We start from the raw sequence: 25,579 nt of genomic DNA, 5'->3' as shown, positions 1-25,579 counted from the left end.
TTCAGATCATGTATTCTCATTCCTCACCCAGCTCTCTACATGCGTAGCAATTGAGCCTTGGGAACAGCATTTATAGATCATGTGGATATAGCAGAGGAGCTGATGCTGTTTGTTGCCTTGATCATATGGATTGGAATAAAAAATACTGGTGAAGAGTACTGAAATATCCTACTTTAGAAGTAAAATTACTGGTGTAAAAAGTACTCAGAGTAAAAGTAATTGAGTTACTTTTAAAATATAAAAATTGACCTTGATAATTAGCTAAGATTACCTGAACCTGAATGTAATGATGCCTGAGTCGTTTGTGATTGGGAATATTTCATTATTCAGAGTGATTCACTTGAATGAAGTAGAACGCCTAAAGAGAAAATAAACTACTACACTACCCACAAATGATTTTGATTAGAATGTATACCTTCAATATGGAGCCGATTTTTATGCAGATTACAAATACGACATCTGGTGGAATACTTCCGTACAGCAACTATAAATTAAACCCGGAAACGCTTGGTGTAATAAAACAAAAACGGCGCATGCTGCAGCAAGTTAGTCTGCTGAACTTTGCTAGCTTGCAAACGACATTACCTTACCAAATTTAGAAACAATGCTCGGTACTGTAATAATGTGTTAAATTTGCGTTGTATTTGATACTTTATTAGAACGTGTTCAGCGAGTGAAGATGCTGCTGTGTGACACTGAAAGGGAAGACTGCTTTTGTAACAGTTTAGTTAGGCAAATGTTGTTGCCTTGCTACGTGATGGGGACTGTTTTAGTGTGATCACGTTTCAAGTGCGTTCATGCTGAAGACCTTTACATTCAAGTGTGTTTTGTTGTTCCCTAGGGAGCAACACTGGTATTGGAAAGGCTACTGCTTTGGATTTGGCCAAGAGAGGTGCCAGGGTCATCCCTGCCTGCCGCAGCAAACAGAAGGCAGAGGCTGCTGTCTATGATATCAGAAGGGTTAGAGGAGCCTTATAGATAAAATAAATAATGTAAATATAAGATTGTGGAGTTGGCATCTCAATACATACTGATTTGAGATTTGTTTAAGCTGTCTGAAAATGTATGGTGTTTGAAATCCACAGTTTGATTCCCCCTCTGTTTTATAGGGAGCCATGGGAATGAGGTGGTGTTCATGCAGCTGGATCTGGGGAGTCTGAAGTCTGTTCGCTCCTTTGCTGAAACCTTCCTAAAGACTGAACCCAGATAGGGCCTGCTCATCAACAATGCAGGTGTGGCAGAGAGGGAATGTAAACATGAATTCCCAAAACATAAAATGTACTTTCTCTATTAAATTAACCCTAATGAATCATGGATAAAATAATTCTCAATTGATGACAAATACTTGGCCATTATGTGTTGTCTAACTCCCTCTGATCTCACTGTGTGTCACCTTGTTTGCCTAGACACTTTTACCCCTACCTACATGAACATACTGTATTACCTCAACTCCCTATTTCTTTCTTTAGCAAATATTTGTCTTTTTAGCTTTTTTTTTTTACATTGTTGGTTATGGGCTCGTAAGTATTTCACGGTAAACTCTACACCTCTTGTATTTGACGTATGTGACCAATACGATTAGATTTGTTTTAGGAATGCTGGGGCCTGGCCACACTGAGGATGGGTTTGGCATGGCGTTCAGGGTCAACCACCTAGGTCACTTCCTGTTGACCTGCTTGCTGCTGGATCGGCTGAAGCAGTGTCAACGTGTCGGCTCACCTACACCGGCTAGGCTCTGTGGACTTTGTCCTCCTGGGTACACACAAGGATCTGGTGCCAGGCCAGTCTACCTGGCTTAACTTCAGGGCCTACTGCCACAGCAAGCTGTGCAATGTGGTCTTCAACCGGGTGCTGGCCAACCGCCTGGATGGGACAGCCTCCGCCCAGGTCAGTAGCCCTCCGCACAGGTCAGTAGCCCTCCACCTAAAGCCTCCGCCCAGGTCAGTAGCCCTCCACCTACAGCCTCCGCCCAGGTCAGTAGCCCTCCACCTACAGCCTCCGCCCAGGTCAGTAGCCTGAGAGGGGAGCTCAGACCACCCTGCACTGTGGGCTTTAAGAGCGTATTGAGCTGCTGAGTGGACGCTACTTATCTTCCTGTGCACTACAGGACGTCGGTGCCAAGGGGCGGGATGATGCTTTGGCCAGGAAGCTGTGGGAGGTGATTGAGAGGCTATCCGACCTGTCCTGAGAGACTGGTTCTAGCCACGGCAAAGATTTTGGAATATACTGACAAGATATTGGACACTGCTCTCTAATGATGGGAATCAATGTCCGTGAAGGCAAACACAGGCGGGAGGAGGTGGGAGCAGGCTTCTCACTCTCTCACTCACATCATGCCTAGACCAATGCCTTGTTATCACCAAGGATGGCTTTTAAATGTATGATTTTTCCTTGAATATTGGAATTCATTCCTTTTACATTGTTATTAAATATTTGCGTTTATATTAGTTATGACCATTTCTTGATCTTAGTCAGCAATAACTTATACTTGCTGGCACATTGCTATTTATCTTTATGGAGTCAGTTAATAGACTAATAAACAAATTACTACAAAGTATGAGGCCAGGTGAGTAATATAATGTCCTCCTACACAACTGCTTTATATTTTATGTATGTATGGATGGCAGGAAGGAGTCATCGCTCTCGCTTCACCTATTCCTCTATGGCCATGGTCCTAGTGGCCTTTAATGACACATGAAGAAAGGGCTGTAGTGAAATCTGTTTATTTTTGTTTTAATGAGAATCATTTATACCGGTTTTGTGGCACAATGCCATGGAAAGGGATTGATGACTGAACTTTCCCACAGTTATCAGTCCAGCCATTCATTACATTCACTAGGACAGGGTAGCTACACTTAAATACTCACCATGAACTTGCAGAAACTGAAGGAACTGCAGTTATGGTATGTCATGACACAACTTGTGTTCAGCACAGGGTAAACAAAAGATGGGACCCAACCCAAGTAGTGGTCCTAAGGATAGATGTTCTTCAGAACTTACTAATAGTATAATAAACAAACCAGGTTTATGTATAGATCTGTTGAAATGCACGTGGTAAATCATTTACGGGCTGTTTAGTTTTCAATTTTTCATTGTGGTCAATGCGAAGATATATTACACATTTCAGTTCAGCATTGATAAACAAAAAAAATGCTACCAACCATTTTGTTGAATGGCTCACAAAGTTCTGTTTTTGCTTCTGAATGAAGTTATGCTACCAGTAAATGGATGTGTTGTACAATGTACAGGTGTGTTCATACCCCTGTGTGGCTGTCATGTTTTCCTTGTACACCAGGGGGCAGTAGCGCATCACCGGTCATGCCTTGTAACATGAGTTTGCCTCGTAAAAGGCATGAACTGTAATACACAATGTTATTAAATACTTGCATTTATATTCGTATCTAATGATCATTTCTTGATCTTAGTCAGCAATAACTCATAATGCTTTCTTTATGGAGACCGATAATATACATTTTAATAGACTTTGTTAAACAAATGACAAAGTTCGAGTATTGGGCCTGGTGAATAAAAGAACGTCCCCCTACACCACTGATTAAAATGTTATTTTTGCATGGTTAGAAGAAAGGGAGGAGTTATTTATGTCGCTTTGCCTATTTCTCTATGGCCACAGTTCCCAGGGGCCTTTAACAACACGGAGTGAAAGCATGTAAAGTGAACAAAATGACTTTCCGATGAATGATGTGCCATTCTGAAGAATGTCCTACTACAGGTCCAATGGACTTACATGATGTGCTTATTATCTCACAATATTCAGGGAAGGAAAATTACAAGTAAAAAAAATAGGAGCACTACTTGGGTTCCATACAGAACAGATGTTCTTCGTGGTTACTCGTTAACCACGAAGAATCACTACAGACCCTGGCTCGATTCAAGGCTGTATCACAACCGTCCGTGATTGGGAGTCCCATAGAGAGGAGCACAATTGGCCCAGCGTTGTCGGGGTAGGCCATCATTGTAAATAAGAATTTGTTTTAACTCCCCTGCCAAGTTAAATAAAGGTTAAATAAAATAAATACAAATTCCTTCTCCATCAATCTTTACAGTTGGCAATATGCATTGGGGCAAATAGCGTTCTCCTGGTCCGCCAAACCCAGATTAGTCCGTCGGACTGCCAGATGGTGAAGTGTGATTCATCACTCCAGAGAACGCGTTTCCACTGCTCCAGAGTTCAATGGCGGCGAGCTATACACCACTACAGCCGACGCTTAGTATTGCGCATTGTGATTTTAGACTTGTACAGTTGAAGTCGAAAGTTTACGTACACTTAGGTTGGAGTCATTAAAACTCGTTTTTCAACCACTCTACAAATTTCTTGTTAACAAACTATAGTTTTGGCAAATCGGTTGGGACATCTACTTTGTGCATGACACAAGTCATTTCTCTCAACAATTGTTTACAGACAGATTATTTCACTTATCATTCACTGTATCACAAGTCCAGTGGGTCAGAAGTTTACATACCCAAAGTTGACTGTGCCATTCAACAGCTTGGAAAATTCCAGAAAATGATGTCGCTCAGCAAGGAAGAAGCCATTGCTCCAAAACCGGCATAAAAAGCCAGACTATGGTTGGGGACAAAGATCGTACTTTTTGAAGAAATGTCCTCTGGTCTGATGAAACAAAAATAGAACTGTTTGGCCATAATGACCATCGTTATGTTTGGAGGAAAAAGGGGGAGGCTTGCAAGCCGAAGAACACCATCCCATCCATGAAGCACGGGGGTGGCAGCATCATGTTGTGGGGGTGCTTTGCTGCAGGAGGGACTGGTGCACTTCACAAAATAATTGGTTTGAGGACAGGTGATTGTGGAGGCCTGAGGCAGCACTCCATCACTCTCCTTCTTGATCAAATAGTCCGCACACAGCCTGGAGGTGCGTTGAGTCAGTTTCCTGTTAAAATACAAATGATAGTCCCACTAAGCGCAAACCAGATGGGATGGCATATGACTCCAGCTTCGCCTCTCCCGAGCCCATTTGGGGAGTTGCAGTGATGAGACAAGATCAAAATTGTGGAGTTTTTGTCACACAACACTATGCCACTGATGTCTCAAGTTTTGAGGGAGCGGGCAGTTGGCATGCTGCCTGCAAGAATGTCCACTAGAGATGTTGCCAGAGAATTGAATGTTAATTTCTTTACCTTAAGCTGCGTCCTATGTCGTTTTTGAGAATATGGCAGTTTGTCCAACCGGCCTCACAACCACAGTCCACGTGTAGCCACGCCAGCCCAGGACCTTCATATCCAGCTTCTTCACCTGCGGGATCATCTGAGACCAGCCCCCCAGACAGCTGATAAAACTGAGAAGTATTTCAGTCTGTAATAAAGCCTTTTTGTGGGGAAAGTCTCCTTTTGATTGGCTGGGCCTGGCTCCCCTGTGGAATCTGTGAAATCCATAGATTAGACCCCATTGAATTTATTTCAATTGACTATTTTCGATACATCAAATCAAATTTATTTATATAGCCCTTCGTACAACAGCTGATATCTCAAAGTGCTGTACAGAAACCCAGCCTAAAACCCCAAACAGCAAGCAATGCAGATGTAGAAGCACGGTACATTAACTGTAACTTAGTAAAATCGTTTAAATTGTTGCGTTGTATATTTTTGTTCAGTGTGTGTGTGTGTGTGTGTGTGTGTGGTTCAATGTACAGGTGTGGTTCAATGTACAAGTTGGTGTTCATGCCCCTGTGTGTTCCCTTGTTTTCCTTGTACACCAGGGGGCAGTAGCATATCACTGCTCTTGTAGAAACTGCAATTTACCATGCTGTTCCTTCCTTGCAATTGTTGCTTGGAGCAAGGTTGTCGAGGACCTTAACCTATGGATTATTTTCATTATGAACACTGATTATTAACACTGGTACACTTGAAAGCGAGGTCAGTTTTGTACGTTAAGAGCTTCACTCATGTAATTACTCAGGAGGACAGTCTCTGGTGCAGGCTTCTCCTTTCACCTCTGCTCTGTGTGGGGAGACATGCAACTACTATCGATTCCTCTCCCTTTCTCTTGCTTTCTCTCGCTCTCTCTGTCCTTTCTCGGGTGAATAGAGCATGGGACGACAGACAGTGGCACAGCGGATTGGAGGAGAGTGGTGAACTTCTTGTCCTGTTCTGTTCACCTCAGATACAATTGTTATCAAGCCCCTCTCTGCAGACGCTGTATTATATTACCTCAGTCCACAGAATAATTAATTAACACAACTAGGCAGTTCCTGAACACATTTCTCCTTTTTTAGGCCTAATTTCTAGTGATGTCGTGCTCTCAGCCCCATTCAGTGGCATTCTTTTTCAATTGCAATTACTTGAATCATGTAGGTGCCAGGCTGGAACAAACTCCTGCATACCCAGTAGCTCTCCAGGACTGGAGCTGGAGACCCCTGTTCTACACTCTGCTCTCCTCTAACAGAGTGGTCTGTCTGTAATATTGTTCCTTTTAGTCTCAGATCTGTAGCTAGTTGATAGGTATTCTATAGTTGAAAGGTATTCTATAGTTGAAAGTTATTCTATAGTTTAAATGTATTCTATAGTTAATAGGTATTCTATAGTTGATAGGTATTCTATAGTTTAAATGTATTCTATAGTTAATAGGTATTCTATAGTTGAAAGGTATTCTATAGTTTAAATGTATTCTATAGTTGATAGGTATTCTATAGTTGAAAGGTATTCTATAGTTGAAAGGTATTCTATAGTTTAAATGTATTCTATAGTTGATAGGTATTCTATAGTTGATAGGTATTCTATAGTTGAAAGGTATTCTATAGTTGAAAGGTATTCTATAGTTTAAATGTATTCTATAGTTGATAGGTATTCTATAGTTGATAGGTATTCTATAGTTGATAGGTATTCTATAGTTGATAGGTATTCTATAGTTGAAAGGTATTCTATAGTTGAAAGGTATTCTATAGTTTAAATGTATTCTATAGTTGATAGGTATTCTATAGTTGATAGGTATTCTATAGTTGAAAGGTATTCTATAGTTGAAAGTTATTCTATAGTTTAAATGTATTCTATAGTTGATAGGTATTCTATAGTTTAAATGTATTCTATAGTTAATAGGTATTCTATAGTTGAAAGTTATTCTATAGTTTAAATGTATTCTATAGTTGATAGGTATTCTATAGTTGAAAGGTATTCTATAGTTGATAGGTATTCTATAGTTGATAGGTATTCTATAGTTGAAAGGTATTCTATAGTTGAAAGGTATTCTATAGTTGATAGGTATTCTATAGTTGATAGGTATTCTGTAGTTGATAGGTATTCTATAATTGATAGGTATTCTATAATTGATTGGTATTCTGTCACCCTCTCCCCTCCGTGGCTTGTGAAACGAGGCATTGATGACCTGCTCTGTTGTTGCTGTTTACTTTGGACATACTCCCAAGCAGAGGCCAGGCGGCAGTACAGTACTTAGTGACTGGATTAGCTAGCTATCAATTAACTTACAGGGCCCTGATTGATTTAGATACTACAGGTCTGATTTACTGAGTGCATCTGTGATTTTCAGAAGGCAATAGAACATTTACAAAATGGCAAAGGTGGAGAGAAGACATCCTACCGTTTGGTACAAAAATAGTGTTCTCTCTCTTGCTCTTCTCTTTTGAAAATAACTGGTGGAAACCATGCACAGGGTGCTCTGCAAATCTATCTTTGTGTTTGTAGAAGGTACTGTTATATCTGGGGAGTGGTGGATGCATAGTGTGGTGTGTTCTATGGCAGAGCATTCAGGACAAAAGGAAGGAGGAGGATGAGGAAGAGTAGCGGATGACCCCTGGACCTCTGAACCGTGGCAGCCACATCATTCTGGATGTCCGCCGTGGCAACGCAGAGCAGCGGTTTCCTCTGCAACTGCAGGGACCATTTGGAAGTAACAGGAGACATACATGCGTGCTACTGTCTGATTGGATGAGTTTCTCAGATCTAGCATGGATGAATAGCTTATGCTGAGTTAATGTGTTACTCTGGCTGTTGTTCTGCTGCAATGCTTTATATTTTGCACACCTCAGTACCTAGACGTCCAGTTCTTTATGTTCTTTATGTTAAGGTTCCTTATTGCCATGTCAGGGACTCTCCTGGTTGATTTGAAGTATTTATTAGACCCAACTGAACCTATTGAACCCTTATTGTTAGCCTTCTCTGGGCACTATGCAAACTATAACATGTATAGAGAGAGTACAATATTGGTTTGTTTGAGTATGTAACATTTTGTGTGTGCATGTCTGGTTTATCCATGTTTTTAAGCTTTTGAGTTATTTTTTTGACTTGTGTGTGGACTTGGCACTGCTAGTAACTGTCAGGTAGAAGAGTAGATCTGGGGATGGTGCTGGGCCTCCGTTGGTGGATTGAAGCAACACAGGGGATTGTGGGTGTGTGGCAACAAAAGAGTGGTGTTGGTTTATTCAAATTTAGACCTCTTTTCCTCAGGCAATGTGTATCCCATCTCTCTCTCTCTCTCTCTCGCACACACACACACACACACACACACACACACACACACACACACACACACACACAGCCTTTATCAGTAACAATGGAAGTCGATAAATAGAATCATCCTCTGGGTCTCGTTATTTCCTCCAGTGCAATTAACGTCCCCATCTGCTAATCTGTGATTAACGATGTTTACAAATATGCTGCGACGTGCTGGAAAGTGTCAGAATCGCTGCTCACAGTCACACCTTCCTCTGTCACACATACCCCACTCCACCCCAACATTCTCTGAGGAGGCATACAACTACACACAGCATCATCTCCCCACTGAGAGTCTCTATTGTCCAAACACCAATGGTGCCAAATAAAGTAGGGACTCCTTTGATTAGTAATTGAAATGGAGACAGAAATGGGTAAAGTAGGACATAAGCAGTAATACGAATGGAGATCACGGAGGTCTGATTCTTTGTGAGGATGTAAAAAAAAAAAAAGGTCAAGTTGGCTTCACACCAAGATCCCTAAAATGTTTTCAATAGTCGCCAGTGTTTTGAGATTGTACTGTAGCTAGACTTGATCAGAGTTTGGATCTGCCATATGTTCAAAAGGTTTCCCTGTTCTGTTCAGTTTGTAATTAGGGTAGCTGTTACCTACTGTGTCTGGAAAGCAACAAGAAACAGACGTGGCGAGAAGAAATGTTGATTTCATAAAAGCTTCATAAACATACATTCAATCACACCACTTAGGTAAATGAACACATTTTCCAGTTTCTGCAATTTGCAGTAATCTAATGAGGTAAAATGTGGCTTGCTGCGTGGGACTGCCAAGGCGAACGCAGCCTACCAGGGAGGTTATTGCAGTGAAAGCTATCAATTAGGGAGAAACTATAGCATTTTGCAATTGGGTTACTAATTGGCAATTAGATACTCAAAAATAAGTGCATTGTCTTGTTTTCTTTATGTGATTTGCTATGAGCTATTGAGGGTATTTACTAAACGTGAACAGTCAAGGCCACTGCAGGGCTGATTCTCCCACAATGTGTTGTTCTATTGCCATTCAAATTGAAAAGGGAAAACTGGAGTCCCTGTTCCACACTGATGCTTCTCTATTTAGTTGGCTTGCTAAAGAAGAGTGGGAAGAGATACCTCAGTCATCAGGGCATACTATACATGATGGAGAACAGGATTAAGAAGCCGAATCCCCTTGTGTTGTGTGGAATCTCTAACATGGACACTAAAAGCTTTTGGATCGAACTGGGTTGAATTGTATAATGACACGTTATATATACAAAAGTATGTGGACACCCTCTCAAATGAGTGGATTTGGCTACTTCAGGTGTATAAAACTGAGCACACAACCATGCAATCTCCATAGACAAACATTGGCAGTAGAATGGCCTTACTGAAGAACTGTGACTTTCAACGTGGCACCGTAATAGGATGCCAACTTTCCAACAAGTCAGTTTGTCAATTTCTGCCCTGCATCCCCCTTGGCATTTTTCCTATTTTGTTGCCTTACAACCTGGAATTAAAATAGATTTTTGGGAGGTTTGTATCATTGATTTACACAACATGCCTACCACTTTGAAGATGCAAAATATTTTTTATTGTGAAAAAAATATATACTTGATTGTGCATAACTATTCACCCCTCAAGTCAATACTTTGTCGAGCCACCTTTTGCAGATATTACAGCTGCAAGTCTCTTGGGGTATGTCTCTGTAAGCTTGGCACATCTAGTCACTGAGATTTTTGCCCATTCTTCAAGGCAAAACTGCTCCAGCTCCTTCAAGTTGGATGGGTTCCGCTGGTGTACAGCAATCTTTAAGTCATACCACAGATTCTCAATTGGATTGAGGTTTGGGCTTTGACTAGACCATTCCAAACCATTTAAATGTTTCCCCTTAAACCACTCGAGTATTGCTTTATCAGTATGCTTAGGGTCATTGTCCTGCTGGAAGGTGAACCTCCGTTCCAGTCTCAAATCTCTGGAAAGCTGAAACAGGTTTCCTTCAAGAATTTCCCTGTATTTAGCGCCATCCATCATTCCTTCAATTCTGACCAGTTTCACAGTCCCTGCCGATGGAAAAACATCCCCACAGCATGATGCTGCCATCACCAATGCTTCACTGTGTGGAGGATGTTCTCGGGGTGATGAGAGGTGTTGGGTTTGTGTAAGACATAGCGTTTTCCTTGATGGCTAAAAAGCAACATTTTAGTCTCATATGACCAGAGTACCTTCTTCCATATGTTTGGTGAGTCTCTCACATGCCTTTTGGTGAACACCAAACATGCTTGCTTATTATTTTCTTTAAGCAATGGCTTTTTTATGGAAACTCTTCCGTAAAACCCAGCTCTGCGGTGTGTACGGTTTAAAGTGGTCCTATGGACAGATACTCCAATCTCTGCTGTGGAGCTTTGCAGCTCCTTCAGGGTTATATTTGGTCTCTTTGTTGCCTCTCTGATTAATGCCCTCCTTGTGGTGCCATTTTTTGCTCCGTGGGATGTTCAAAGTTTCGGATTTTTTTTTTATAACCCAACCCACATCTGTGCTTCTTCACAACTCTGTCCCTGACCTGTTTGGAGAGCTCCTTGGTCTTCATGGTGCCGCTTGCTTGGTGGTGCCCCTTGTTTAGTGGTGTTTCAGACTCGGGGGCCTTTCAGAACAGGTGTATACAGTGCCTTGCGAAAGTATTCGGCCCCCTTGAACTTTGCAACCTTTTGCCACATTTCAGGCTTCAAACATTAAGATATAAAACTGTATTTTTTTGTGAAGAATCAACAACAAGTGGGACACAATCATGAAGTGGAACGACATTTATTGGATATTTAAAACTTTTTTAACAAATAAAAAACTGAAAAATTGGGCGTGCAAAATTATTCAGCCCCCTTAAGTTAATACTTTGTAGCGCGGCCTTTTGCTGCGATTACAGCTGTAAGTCGCTTGGGGTATGTCTCTATCAGTTTTGCACATCGAGAGACTGACATTTTTTCCCATTCCTCCTTGCGAAACAGCTCGAGCTCAGTGAGGTTGGATGGAGAGCATTTGTGAACAGCAGTTTTCAGTTCTTTCCACAGATTCTCGATTGGATTCAGGTCTGGACTTTGACTTGGCCATTCTAACACCTGGATATGTTTATTTTTGAACCATTCCATTGTAGATTTTGCTTTATGTTTTGGATCATTGTCTTGTTGGAAGACAAATCTCCGTCCCAGTCTCAGGTCTTTTGCAGACTCCATCAGGTTTTCTTCCAGAATGGTCCTGTATTTGGCTCCATCCATCTTCCCATCAATTTTAACCATCTTCCCTGTCCCTGCTGAAGAAAAGCAGGCCCAAACCATGATGCTGCCACCACCATGTTTGACAGTGGGGATGGTGTGTTCAGGGTGATGAGCTGTGTTGCTTTTACGCCAAACATAACGTTTTGCATTGTTGCCAAAAAGTTCAATTTTGGTTTCATCTGACCAGAGCACCTTCTTCCACATGTTTGGTGTGTCTCCCAGGTGGCTTGTGGCAAACTTTAAACAACACTTTTTATGGATATCTTTAAGAAATTGCTTTCTTCTTGCCACTCTTCCATAAAGGCCAGATTTGTGCAATATACGACTGATTGTTGTCCTATGGACAGAGTCTCCCACCTCAGCTGTAGATCTCTGCAGTTCATCCAGAGTGATCATGGGCCTCTTGGCTGCATCTCTGATCAGTCTTCTCTTTGTATGAGCTGAAAGTTTAGAGGGACGGCCAGGTCTTGGTAGATTTGCAGTGGTCTGATACTCCTTCCATTTCAATATTATCGCTTGCACAGTGCTCCTTGGGATGTTTAAAGCTTGGGAAATCTTTTTGTATCCAAATCCGGCTTTAAACTTCTTCACAACAGTATCTCGGACCTGCCTGGTGTGTTCCTTGTTCTTCATGATGCTCTCTGCGCTTTTAACGGACCTCTGAGACTATCACAGTGCAGGTGCATTTATACGGAGACTTGATTACACACAGGTGGATGGTATTTATCATCATTAGTCATTTAGGTCAACATTGGATCATTCAGAGATCCTCACTGAACTTCTGGAGAGAGTTTGCTGCACTGAAAGTAAAGGGGCTGAATAATTTTGCACGCCCAATTTTTCAGTTTTTGATTTGTTAAAAAAGTTTGAAATATCCAATAAATGTCGTTCCACTTCATGATTGTGTCCCACTTGTTGTTGATTCTTCACAAAAAAATACAGTTTTATATCTTTATGTTTGAAGCCTGAAATGTGGAAAAAGGTCGCAAAGTTCAAGGGGGCCGAATACTTTTGCAAGGCACTGTATATGCTGAGATCATGTGACAGATCATGTGACACTTAGATTGCACACAGGTGGACTTTATTATCTAATTATGTGACTGCTGAAGGTAATTGGTTGCACCAGATCTTATTTAGGGGCTTACGTATGCACATACATACGTATGCACGCACCACGTTTCAATTTTTATATATTTTTTATATTTTTTGAAACAAGTAATATTTTTAATTTCACTTCACCAACTTGGACTATTTTGTGTAAGTCCATTACATGAAATCCAAATAAAAATCCATTTAAATTACACGGTGTAATGCAAAAAAATTGGAAAAATGCCAAGGGGGATGAATACTTTTGCAAGGCACTGTAAGTGCTGTTATTGTGAAGTAGAAAGGTATAGGAGCAACAACGGCTCAGCCGTGAAGTGGTAGGCCACACAACTGCCTCTAAAAGCAACATCAGAACAAGAACTGTTCATTGGCAGTTCCATTGGACTCTGGAGTGATGAATCACACTTCACCATCTGGCAGTCCGACGGACAAATTTGGGTTTGGCGGATGCCAGGAGAACGCTACTTGTCTTAATGCATAGTGCCAACTGTAAAGTTAGGTGGAAGAGGAATAATAGTCTGGGGCTGTTTGTCATGGTTTTGGCTAGTTCCCTAAGTTCCAGTGAAGGGAAATCTTAATGCTAAAGCATACAATGAATGATATTTTAGACGATTCTGTCCTTCACTTTGGGGAAGGCCCTTTCCTGTTTCAGCATTACAATGCCCCCGTGCACAAAGTGAGGTCCATACAGAAGTGGTTTGTTAAGATTGGTGTGGAAGAACTTGACTGGCCTGCACAGAGCCCTATGATCCCAACTTCGGCCAGAGTAGAAGTTGACCTCTTGCCCTGGACGAAAGCCACACTGTGTTGAATATCTGTTTGTGTTCGTCTAAAAGCACAGCCTACATTGCTAGAAGGGTTTTCTTTTCTTCCCCGAAGTTGTTTTATTTTGGTGAAAAGGTTAAATATGAACAGACAGACTTGAGATACTTTTCCTCCGAGTCCTTTATGCACCAACACCATTTATATGTTTACTGTTCAGTAGTGTTGTTTTGTGAAAGGGTCCACTTAAGTAGTTTGTACAGACTGTCTTTCTACTGAAAGACAATGAAAGAATTTCAATTACGCGACGTAAACAACTTCGACTGGAGTGGTGGGAGTGAACGGGCCTTTTTTGACACCTCAAGGCTGCTGTTTTTGTGTGTATTTCATTGGAAATTGATAGAGAAATTCCGAAGGAAACATCGGTATCGATCAGGCCATAATTGCACCTCTCTCTAGCTCGCTGAAGAAAAGCCTCCATCCTGGCAGGCCAGCGCAGATCAAAGCCAACCGTCATCTGTGCAATTAACATCGAGCTGTGTTCACAATGCACCAAATGAACGTCTCAGCAGCAGCCGCTTGTGTGTGTTTACCGCAGCAGCGCAGGAATCTGGGATATCTCAGTAACGTTGTTTTGTTTGCAGAAGGTCATTGCTATTTATGTTATTTACTCGCTTCACTTTTGTGAAAAAGAGGGTCGCAGTTAGGTGGGATGGCGATATGCAGAAAGATGTCTAAAAACCACACAACCTCCAAACAAGACTTTAAGCATTAGCTGAGTGTTGCCTTGAAAACACATCCCGACAGCACAAGGTTTCTCAGGGGGTGCTCAGACATTTAATTACCGACAACGGTTAACTAACTCTCCTTGGCTCGGAGAGACTGAGACAGCCAGGCCCGCCAAGGCAAACGTTTACCAACAGCTGTGTGGAGCACTCAAATGTAGAAATAAATCAATAGAAACGGTCCCTCTTCGGAAAACACACAATAAGGAATGTCTCTTAAACTTCCCATGCTTCTCTTAGTTCCCCTTTAATTCACAGCTAATTGGCTATAATTGCTGCAGCTGCTGTGGTCTCACTGGCTGGATCGCCACGCCGCTGCTGCCCCTCAGTTTATCCACAAGTGCTTTTCTATGGAGATTCATTCACCGGCGGCACACTGCTATGCCTGTCTCTTACATTTTTCAAGCCTATCTCGTTAGGGGGAACGTCCTCGACCATATGTGGCCAGGGGGCTGGGCGAAGGGTGGAAGGGAGTTGAGAGGGGGACTGCAGCTGAGTGGCCTGACATCCATCATGCCTGTTTGCGGGTCTGGAGTGCCCCTCAGGTGGGGTTTTGTAAATCTGATTAACTGTGAGGCCTGTTTACAGAAACAACTATATAGGAGTGGCATCAGACCGGCTACCACAGCAGCTGATCCACTGAGTCTATGCCCACTCTCACCTGCTGCCCCAGAGACACAGCAATGCTCTTCATGTCTTATTGGAAAAAACATCTGGTTTATCCCTGAAATGAAAGATCAGGTGGTTTTAAATTATTCGATCTGCATTCTTTCTGTCTTAATTAAAGTGTTTGTGTGTGAGAGAGATAGCGAGAGGACATGGCAGAGTTTGTGTCTACGCTCATGTCCAATACTATACTTCTGTCTGTCTGTTGGGCTATACTCAACAAGTGAAGGGGGAGGGTAGAGCCTCCCTCTCACACCAACCCTGTGCTGCTGGCTGCTGGGAAGGGAACAGGCAGCAGACAGGACAGAGTGATCAGTATCGGTCACTGGCTATTGATCGGGTCCTTATTGATTAGGATGGGCAGTGGGGGGCCCAGTAGGGGCCTGGGGAAGGGAAGTTTGCTTATCCTCGTCCCTGCAATTGTTTAGGGTCACTCACAAATTCAATTGCCTATCAGGGACCGATCATCGGAACAAACGTCTGCTGTCGATACGTGGGCCGTGCCTTGTGGCAGCTGTCACTCAAAATTACCCCTGCTTTGAGAGTGGGACTGAAGCATGGGGGCTTGGTCAGTAGGCCAGGCCAGAGGCCAGGGTGGGGGTTAGGGGGAACATACTCTGGCTGTATAGTATGGACCCTGCCAGGCAGCCTTTCTCCTGGACCCAACTCCAGAAAAAGGTCAGAAGTGCTGATCCGGTCAAATCTGTTTTGAACATGCAGGCTATAGCAGTGTGCAGACTTGAAAACATGAAGGGGTCAAACGTCTTGCTTGTAAACTAAGAGATTTTGATTTTGTTTGGTTGAAGCACAAGTTGTACAATAATATCAGCGGTGACTTCCCTGAGCTGTAGCATAACATAACATCTCCTGGGTCCAAACAGGGCAGGTAATCACACGCAGTTACAGCGTTTAAAACCCCCACCAGATTGACCTCTCAACTCGTCATGCACCTCTTTCTCCACCAAACCTCCTACATGTAATATCACTCTGTACATCACTGACCTTCAGCTTTTTTTTTTATTCTGTGAATGTCAGAATGGGAAAAATAGAGTTTTGTATTGTAAACTGCACAAGTATCTAGTAAGGACTCAGCAATATAAAGCCCAGGACTCGCACAACCACTCATGTGCAGTCAGTTTTTTCAGGTCATATTGATGATTAGTTTGACTACTGTGTCGTCACGTGACTGGCATATGTCTGACTGTTGCCTCTGATGTCTGTCCAACCTAGTGTATGGATCTCAAACATACTGTACACCTCTACAATACACATGTATGTTTAAACACAGAGGCTGTGTCCCAAATGGCACCCTATGGGCTCTGGTCAAAAAGGCTGTGTTTACAAAGTCTGCCCAATTCTGATCTTTTGCCCAATTATTGGCAAAAGAGCTGATCTGATTAGTTAAAATACCAATTAGTGGAACAAAAATCCAAATTGGGCTGCCTGTGTAAACACAACCATGGTATTATACTATACAGGGAATAGGGTGACATTTGGGACACAGTGACGTTTATATGACTTCTACGTCTGGTCCCCAGCTGGGCTGACTGTCCTGTATCCCCTGCCAGCGGAGAGCGGCAGGCAGACAAACACACAGTGATGTTTATATGACTTCTACGTCTGGTCCCCAGCTGGGCTGACTGTCCTGTATCCCCTGCCAGCGGAGAGCGGCAGGCAGACAAACACACAGTGATGTTTATATGACTTCTACGTCTGGTCCCCAGCTGGGCTGACTGTCCTGTATCCCCTGCCAGCGGAGAGCGGCAGGCAGACAAACACACAGTAATGTTTATATGACTTCTACGTCTGGTCCCCAGCTGGGCTGACTGTCCTGTATCCCCTGCCAGCGAAGAGAGGCAGGCAGACAAACACACAGTAATGTCGCGGCTTGGAATTAAGTGTGACTTGGGGCACTTCGTTAACTAATTACTGAAAACAGAAGCCCTCGGTTTTTGCCCCTCCCACCACCCCCTTTCACACACACCCAAATATCCCATCAACATCCCCTCCCTCCCCTCCCGCCTTGTGCTTTTGATAAGGCTTGCACCCTTGTCAACAAGCGCGTATTTAATTAGTGTTGATTGTTGTTAGCATGTTCAATAGTTATTAATTAGGCTGGGGAGGGGCCCCAGCTCGTCTTGATTGCATGCCTGGAGCTGTGTGACACATTGTGCCATTTCACACTCCACAGTGCCACAGACATACACTACCAACGCTGTGAAAATAGACAAGAGAGGGAAAGGGGAGAAAAAGAGTAGGAAATGGTGAAAGGGGGTCATTTTCAAAGATTAATGTGCTTAGTCTAGCGCCTAGCTATGTCAACCAGGGGGGGGGGGGGGGGGTGAGATATAGGAGGACGGGTTCATTGTATTGGCTGGAATGGAATAAATGGAACGACATCAAACATAAGAAACCACAAGTCTGATGTTAACAGAAGGAAAGCTGCATTACAGAGAACAAGGGCATGATGCTGGAACATAAATGAATCCCAGTTATTTGTAGAGGAGGGACCCGCCACCATCTACAACCTAGGCTTCCACAATCTACAGTCACATTTCATTTATCTGGCTATTTTCACGAGATTATCTTTCGAAAGATCAACATATATATATAAAAAAGTGATAAGCTACTAAGAATATCCAACAACCACCAGAATCTGATAACAATTTCAGAAAACAAAAAATGCTAATTACTCTGTTTGTATTTATTGGTTGAGATCATGAATTTGAACAGAACAGTCAATTCAGCTTAACTCCTAAGGTCCAATGCAGCCATTCTTTATCTCGATATGAAAAGATTGTCTGGGATTGGTCTGAGTGAGGGAGATGGTTGGAGGAGCCTAATGGGAGGGATATGTAACCTGAAAACTAGCTGTTATCGGCAGAGAGTTTTGAAACTCTCTTTCTTATTGGTCTTTTAACTTACACCGCCTAGTGATGTCGCAGGCCAAAGCGCCAGCCTTGCAAAACAAGCGGACATTTCAGATGGTGTTTTCAAACAGCTCCTACACTAAAAGGGTATTATCATCATTTTCACAATTTCACAGTGTACAAAACATTAAGAACACCTGTTCTTTCTATGACATAGACGGACCAGGTGAAAGCTATGATCCCTTAATGATGTCACCTGTTAAATCCACTTTAATCAGTGTAGATGAAGGGGAATAGACCGGTTAAAGAGGAATTTTCAAGCCTTGAGGCAATTGAGACATGGATTGTGTATGTGTGCCATTCAGAGGGTGAATGGGCAAGATAAAATATGTAAGTATCTTTGAATTGGGTATGGCATGGTGTCAGACGCACCGGTTTGGGTCAAGAACTGCAAAGCTGCTTGGTGTTTACGCTCAACAGTTTCCCGTGTGTATCAAGAATGGTCTACCACCCAAAGGGAACATTTACTCAACTTGACAACTATGGGAAGCGTTGGCGTTAACATGGACCAGCATCCCTGTGGAACGATTTCCACATCTTGTAGAGTCCATGCCCTGACGAGTTGAGGCTGTTCTGAAGGCAAAGGGGCAACTCAATATTAGGAAAGTGGTGTTAATGTTTGTTATACTCCGTGTATAGAAAACACAGGAAAGTCTCGTCCCCTTTTAACAACATAAAATCATGACTTTTTCTTTCATAGTGAGGTACTGTCTCTCTATGGCCCCCAGTGACCAGTGGTACAACATGCTAATATTCTCCATAGTGCTCTAGTTTCCATCCATCCCTCCAGAGCTAGCACTGTGTTGACCTCCCCCTGTGCCCCCAAAAGGCCTGTCTGACAGTCAGAAGTTAAGATGAGCCTCCTCTCTTCCATATCCTATGGATCCACATCCTTTCCTTTGTTTGGTGGCTAATGACAGCATTGTTGGAACCGCTACGGTCCCCTTAGCATGGGCAGACTGAGAGCCAAGAGTTAAGGCTTCTGTGCTGCTGCAGTCATCTGCCACTGACTGCATCGCCCGCCCCAGCCTCAGCCACAGTCCCAGTCCCCCACCAGGCTGGGTCAAAACAATGCTAAGTAATCTAGTCTACACCTATCCTCCAAATCTAAGGTAGCACTGCAGTACCCAACATTCAGTTTCTCTCTGGATGTTTGTTTATGAACAAATAGCCCTTCCACAGCCTGGAGGTGTGTTGGGTCATTGTCCTGTTGAAAAACAAATGATAGTCCCACTAAGCGCAAACCAGATGGGATGGTGTATTACTGCAGAATGCTGTGGTAGCCATGCTGGTTAAGTGTGCCTTGAATTCTAAATAAATCAGACAGTGTCACCAGCAAAGCACACCAACACAATCACACCTCCTCCTCCATGCTTCACGATGGGAACTACACATGCAGAGATCATCCATTCACCTATTCTGCGTCTCACACAAATCTTAAATTTGGAACAGATGTCCACCGGATTTCCCCCGGTCTAATTTCCACCGGTCTAATGTCCATTGCTCGTGTTTCTTGGCCCAAGCAAGTTTCTTCTAATTATTGGTGTCCTTTAGTAGTGGTTTCTTGGCAGCAATTCGACCATGAAGGCCTGATTCACACAGTCTCCTCTGAACAGTTGATGTTGAGATGTGTCTGTTACTTGAACTCTGTGAAGCATTTATTTGGGCTGCAGTTTCTGAGGCTGGTAAATCTAATGAACTTATCTTCTGCAGCAGAGGTAACTCTGGGTCTTCCTTTCTTGTGGCGGTCTTCATGAGATTCAGTTTCATCATAGAGCTTGATGGTTTTTGCGACTGCACTTAAGGAACTTTCAAAGTTCTTGAAATGTTCTGTATTTTTATTATTATTTTTATTTTCACATTTATTTAACCAGGTAGGCCAGTTGAGAACAAGTTCTCATTTACAACCTGGCCAAGATAAAGCAAAGCAGTGCGACACAAACAACACAGAGTTACACATGGGATAAATAAACGTACAGTCAATAACACAATAGAAAAATCTATATACAGTGTGTGCAAATGTAGTAAGATTAGGGAGGTAAAGCAATAAACAAGCAATAGTGGTGAAATAATTACAATTTAGCAATTAAACACTGGAGTGATAGATGTGCAGAGGATAAATGTGCAAGTAGAGAAACTGGGGTGCAAAGGAGAAGAAGAAAAAAACAATATGGGGATGAGGTAGTTGGGTGACCTATTTACAGATGGGTTGTGTACAGGTGCAATGATCGCTAAGCTACTCTGACAGCTGATGCTTAAAGTTAGTGAGGGAGATATAAGACTCTAGCGTCAGTGATTTTTGCAATTTGTTCCAGTCATTGGCAGCAGAGAACTGGAAGGAAAGGCAGCCAAATCAGGAGTTGGCTTTGGGGATGACCAGTGAAATATAACTGCTGGAGCGCGTGCTACGGGTGGGTGTTGCTATGGTGACCAGTGAGCTGAGATAAGGCAGGGCTTTACCTAGCAAAGACTTATAGATGACCTGGAGCCAGTGGGTTTGGCGTCGAAATTAAGTGAGGGCCAGCCAATGAGAGCATACAGGTTGCAGTGGTGGGTAGTATATGGGGCTTTGGTGACAAAACGGATGGCACTGTGATAGACTACATTGCTGAGTAGAGTGTTGGAGGCTATTTTGTAAATGACATCGCCGAAGTCAAGGATCGGTAGGATGGTCAGTTTTACGAGGGTATGTTTGGCAGCATGAGTGAAGGAGGCTTTGTTGCGAAATAGGAAGCTGATTCTAGATGTAATTTTGGATTGGAGATGCTTAATGTGAGTCTGGAAGGAGAGTTTACAATCTAACCAGACACCTAGGTATTTGTAGTTGTCCACATATTCTAAGTCAGAACCGTCCAGAGTAGTGATGCTAGACAGGCAGACGGGTGTGGGCAGCGATCGGTTGAAGTGCATGCATTGACTGACCTGCATGTCTTTAAGTAGTGATGGACAGTCATTTCTCTTCGCTTATTTGAGCTGTTCTTGCCATATTATGGACTTGGTCTTTTACCAAATAGGGCTATCTTCTGTATACCACCCCTACCTTGTCACAACCCAACTGATTGGTTCAAACGCATTAAGCAGGAAAGAAATTCCACAAATGAACTTTTAACCAGATACACCTGTCAATTGAAATGCATTCCAACCTCATGAAGCTGGTTGAGAAAATGCGAAGAGTGTGTAAAGCTGTCATCAAAGCAAAGAGTGGCTACCTTGAAGAATCTCAAATCTCAAATATATTTTTTTGGTTACTACAGCATCCCTTATGTGTTATTTCGTAGTTTTGATGTCTTCACTATTATTCTACAATGTAGAAAATAGTACAAATAAAGAAAAACCCTTGAATGAGAAGGTAAGTCCAAACTTTTGACTGGTACTATGTATGATGAGGTAGCTCCACAGATATCATGTGTGTTTATTTATATGTACATGATGAGGTGGGTCCACACACATCATGTGTGTTTATGTATATGATGAGGTAGGTCCACAGATATCATGTGTGTTTATGTATATGATGAGGTATTTCCACAGATATCATGTGTGTTTATGTATGTGATGAGGTATTGTAGGTCCACAGATATCATGTGTGTTTATTTATATGTACATGATGAGGTAGGTCCACAGATATCATGTGTGTTTATGTATATGATGAGGTATTGTAGGTCCACAGATATCATGTGTGTTTATTTATATGTACATGATGAGGTAGGTCCACAGATATCATGTGTGTTTATGTATATGATGAGGTATTGTAGGTCCACAGATATCATGTGTGTTTATTTATATGTACATGATGAGGTAGGTCCACAGATATCATGTGTGTTTATTTATATGTACATGATGAGGTAGGTCCACAGATATCATGTGTGTTTATGTATATGATGAGGTATTGTAGGTCCACAGATATCATGTGTGTTTATTTATATGTACATGATGAGGTAGGTCCACAGATATCATGTGTGTTTATGTATATGATGAGGTATTGTAAGTCCACAGATATCATGTGTGTTTATGTATATGATGTGGTAGCTCCACAGATATCATGTGTGTTTATGTATATGATGTGGTGGCTTCACAGATATCATGTGTGTTTATGTATATGATGTGGTGGCTTCACAGATAGACCGGCTGGGCAAAAAATAGAATTTTCTGTCTGTGTGACTCAGGAATTGTCTCGGGGTTCATTCTAAACTTCTGCAGTAGGGTGCATTTCCTGCTGTTCAGCTGAGCATATACCCTCATTCGGAGGCGGTGAGCAGCTCTGCCTATTAAAATGTAAATTCCCTCTCTGTGCGGTGGTGGTAGCAGTAGCAGGCCCAGACTGTGGAACTCGGGTGGGGTGGGGGGTGGGGGGTTACAGGCAGGTTCTATATTCCTGTATTTCTACTCCACTCTTCAGATAGGCAGGTTGATTGTAGAAGGTAAAGCTGCCATAGCCAGTGTGTTCATTACAACATGGCTGATAGACAGGTGACACATTTATGTCTCTATTTCTATGATAAGTTGTTTCCAACTACTTTCTGTGGGAGACATCAAGACTCAGAGAACCAGAATACCATAATGAGAAATGTCCATTGAAGAGTGACCAACTTTTCTTAGAACATCAGGCATTTTTCTTTAATGAAATGTTTGCTATACTTGCCAGTATGTTGTGAATATTGGAATATCTTTTCGTATTTTCACATTTTATTTCATGTTTATTTCTAGTTATTGAGCTGTCCATATTGTGTCATGATGCCAGTGCTTTGTGTTCAGGTGCTTCATTGAATTCAATTATTTGCAAGTCTTGTATTAGATGCCAGCTGAAGTTTTCCGTACATTTAGAAATAGCATGATGCCTCATGCTAGTCACTAGATGGAGCTGTGAACCTATAGGACCCCGTAGAGAAATGTTGCATTGGCTCTGTTATTTTCAGAGCTGGGCTCTCCATGTCCCTGTGTGACAGAAGCACTACATGATTTGACATGACTAGAAGCAAATACCTTATTGCACAAAAAAAGTGTAAAAACTAATGCTTTAGCATGTTTCTGGACACATGACGGCATTTATTTATTTCACCTTATCTGCGATGACAAAACACAATGTGTCTCCAACACAGATATTTACAACATTCATGACTAACTTAAGCATTTGAAAAACCTTTCAAAATGACTGTTGTATTATCATAAATGTTTATCTGATGTAATGTGCTTTTTTTTTTGTCTCTATCTCTGTGGTTATCCTTCATTGTGGCTGGTTCACCTCCACAGTATCTGTGGTTCTCTGTGGTTCTGCTCCACAGTGTTTCTGTGGTTCTCTGTGGTTCTCCTCCACAATGTGTCTGTGGTTCTCTGTGGTTCTCCTCCACAGTGTCTGTGGTTCTCTGTGGTTCTCCTCCACAGTGTCTGTGGTTCTCCTCCACAGTCTCTGTGGTTCTCTGTGGTTCTCCCCCACAGTGTGTCTCTCTGTTTACAGTGAGGAGTAATGGAGCTAATGAACCAGGACAGCTTTTACACACCCCGACACCCGGCCCACTTTGATTGACTGTTGTTGTGCACCTCTAGGTTGAAAGCAGCATATACCAGCTGACAGTGCTGCAGAACTGCTGGAGTAGACACTGGGCTTTGAGCACCAGTTTACTGCACACAACTTATCTAGCCGGTGTGTCAGAGGCCTCTGCAGCATTTGCCTTGTGCTCAAATAATTTAGGAGAAAAGATGGTTGCGCTGAAGTAGTAGCCTTGTAGGTTACGGACAAATCAAATCAAATTGTATTGGTCGGGTATACAGATTTGCAGATATTATTGCAGGTGCAGGGAAGTGCCTGTGTTTCTAACTCAAACAGTGCATTAATACCTAGCAATAATAAAAATATAAAAACAATACACACATAATCCAGAAATGAAGAAATATCAGAACAAGCAATGCCAGAGTATAAATATATACAGTACCAGTCAAGAGTTTGGACTTACCTTCTCATTCAAGGGTTTTTCTTTATTTGTATTATTTTCTACATTGTATAATAATAGTGACGATATCAAAACTATGAAATAACACATATGGAATCATGTAGTAACCAAAAAAGTGTTAAACAAATCAAAATAAATGTTATATTTGAGATTCTTCAAAGTAGCCTCTCTTTGCCTTGATGACAGCTTTGCACACTCTTGTTTCTTGGCCCAAGCAAGCAGATTTTTTTTTTACTTTGTCAGCTCGGGGATTCGATCGTGCAACCTTTTGGTTACTAGTCCAACACTCTAACCACTAGGTTACCTGTCGCCCCAAGGGCATCATCAAAGGAAAGGGTGGATACTTTGAAGAATCTCAAATCTAAAACATATTTCTATTTTTATATTTTCACATATTTTTGGTTACTACATGATTCAATGTGTTATTTGTGTTGATGTCTTCACTATTATTCTACAATGTAGAAAATAGTAAAAATAAAGAAAACCCCTTGAATGAGTAGGTGTGTCCAAGCTTTTTACTGGTACTGTATAAATATACAACATATATATTGAAAGTGGGTAAAACAGTATGTAAACATGATTAAAGTGACCATTGTTCAATGACTAGAATACAGTATATACCGTACATATAAAGTGGGTAAAACAGTATGTAAACATGATTAAAATGACCAGTGTTCAACGACTCTATGTACATAGGGCAGCAGTCTCTAAGGTGCAGGGTAGAGCACCGGGTGGTAGCGGTAGAACCATGACTAAGGCTTGTGGTGACTTTTTAACAGTCTGATGGCCTGTAGGTAGAAAGAAGCTGTTTCTCAGTCTCTCGGTTCCGGCTTTGATGCACCTCGGTGGCTATGGAATCCACTTGGCATGCTCTGCTGTCCATTGTTTTACAATAAGTAGCATTGATTTAGCAGTTACTAGCTGATTTATGCATGGCAAAGGACAGTGTAATGTCTCCTATGCCTCCTGCTCTTTGAGTGCCATTGGACATGGAGTCCTCACTGTGACATTGGTAGACATCAAAGACTGGCTTCTTTGTTAAGGACATCCTCTTACCATTTTACTCCAATGCATCCCCCAAAGCCTGGTAATGTCTTGGATGGGAATATCACTGACCCAACTAACATTCCTATAATTTTTCTGTTCAGTTAACATTTATGAAGGCTACAAGGTGCCACTGATCCAGTTCCATACAGCTTTGAAATAAAACTGCCCTGTTATGTGGTCTTGGTCATCATTAACTGTTGCAAAAGTTTGTTTAAAGTCACCATGATGTGGAAAGATCTGTGTGAAAATGTATTTTTCAGTACACTTACTGGCCATACTGGGTTGTTCAGAGTGGGCATTCGATAAGCAGAGAAATGACTCTGGTCAATCAAATTCTTATAATTTCTGTGCCCTGCAGATGTAGTATATCTAGCCTTAGATTGTGTGTAAGGAGATGATACACATCAGTTGTAGACAATAGACATAACTGCTTCTAGGAGTGGGTTTGATGCCCCCATGCCCCATCACCAGAGGTAAGTGCCCCACAAAATGCTGTGCATCCCTCTTAAAGTGAAATGGAGACAGGGAGACAGAGGAGTTCAAAATTGTTTGCCTGTCTTCTCTGGCAAAAATAATTCAGGGTCCAGCCAATTGACAGACCCATTGTAATTTAAAAGAC

General features: G+C 42.1%; 1 pseudogene across 1 annotated transcript; it reads left to right on the top strand.

Moving 5' to 3' along the window:
• Positions 1-504: 504 nt before the first annotated feature.
• On the top strand, positions 505-3,546 carry LOC110503377 (dehydrogenase/reductase SDR family member 13-like; annotated as a pseudogene). Its single transcript, XR_016491401.1, has 4 exons — positions 505-611; positions 842-960; positions 1,110-1,232; positions 1,594-3,546. The product of XR_016491401.1 is annotated as a dehydrogenase/reductase SDR family member 13-like (transcript).
• The last annotated feature ends 22,033 nt before the right edge of the window (positions 3,547-25,579 follow it).

The sequence above is a fragment of the Oncorhynchus mykiss genome, chromosome 24 (genome assembly GCF_057628025.1).
Source record: "Oncorhynchus mykiss isolate SJ-2025 chromosome 24, ASM5762802v1, whole genome shotgun sequence".
NCBI classification, from domain to species: Eukaryota; Metazoa; Chordata; class Actinopteri; order Salmoniformes; family Salmonidae; genus Oncorhynchus; species Oncorhynchus mykiss.
The sequence above is the reverse complement of the archived record's forward strand: the minus strand, read 5'-3'. Positions and strand labels throughout refer to the sequence as shown.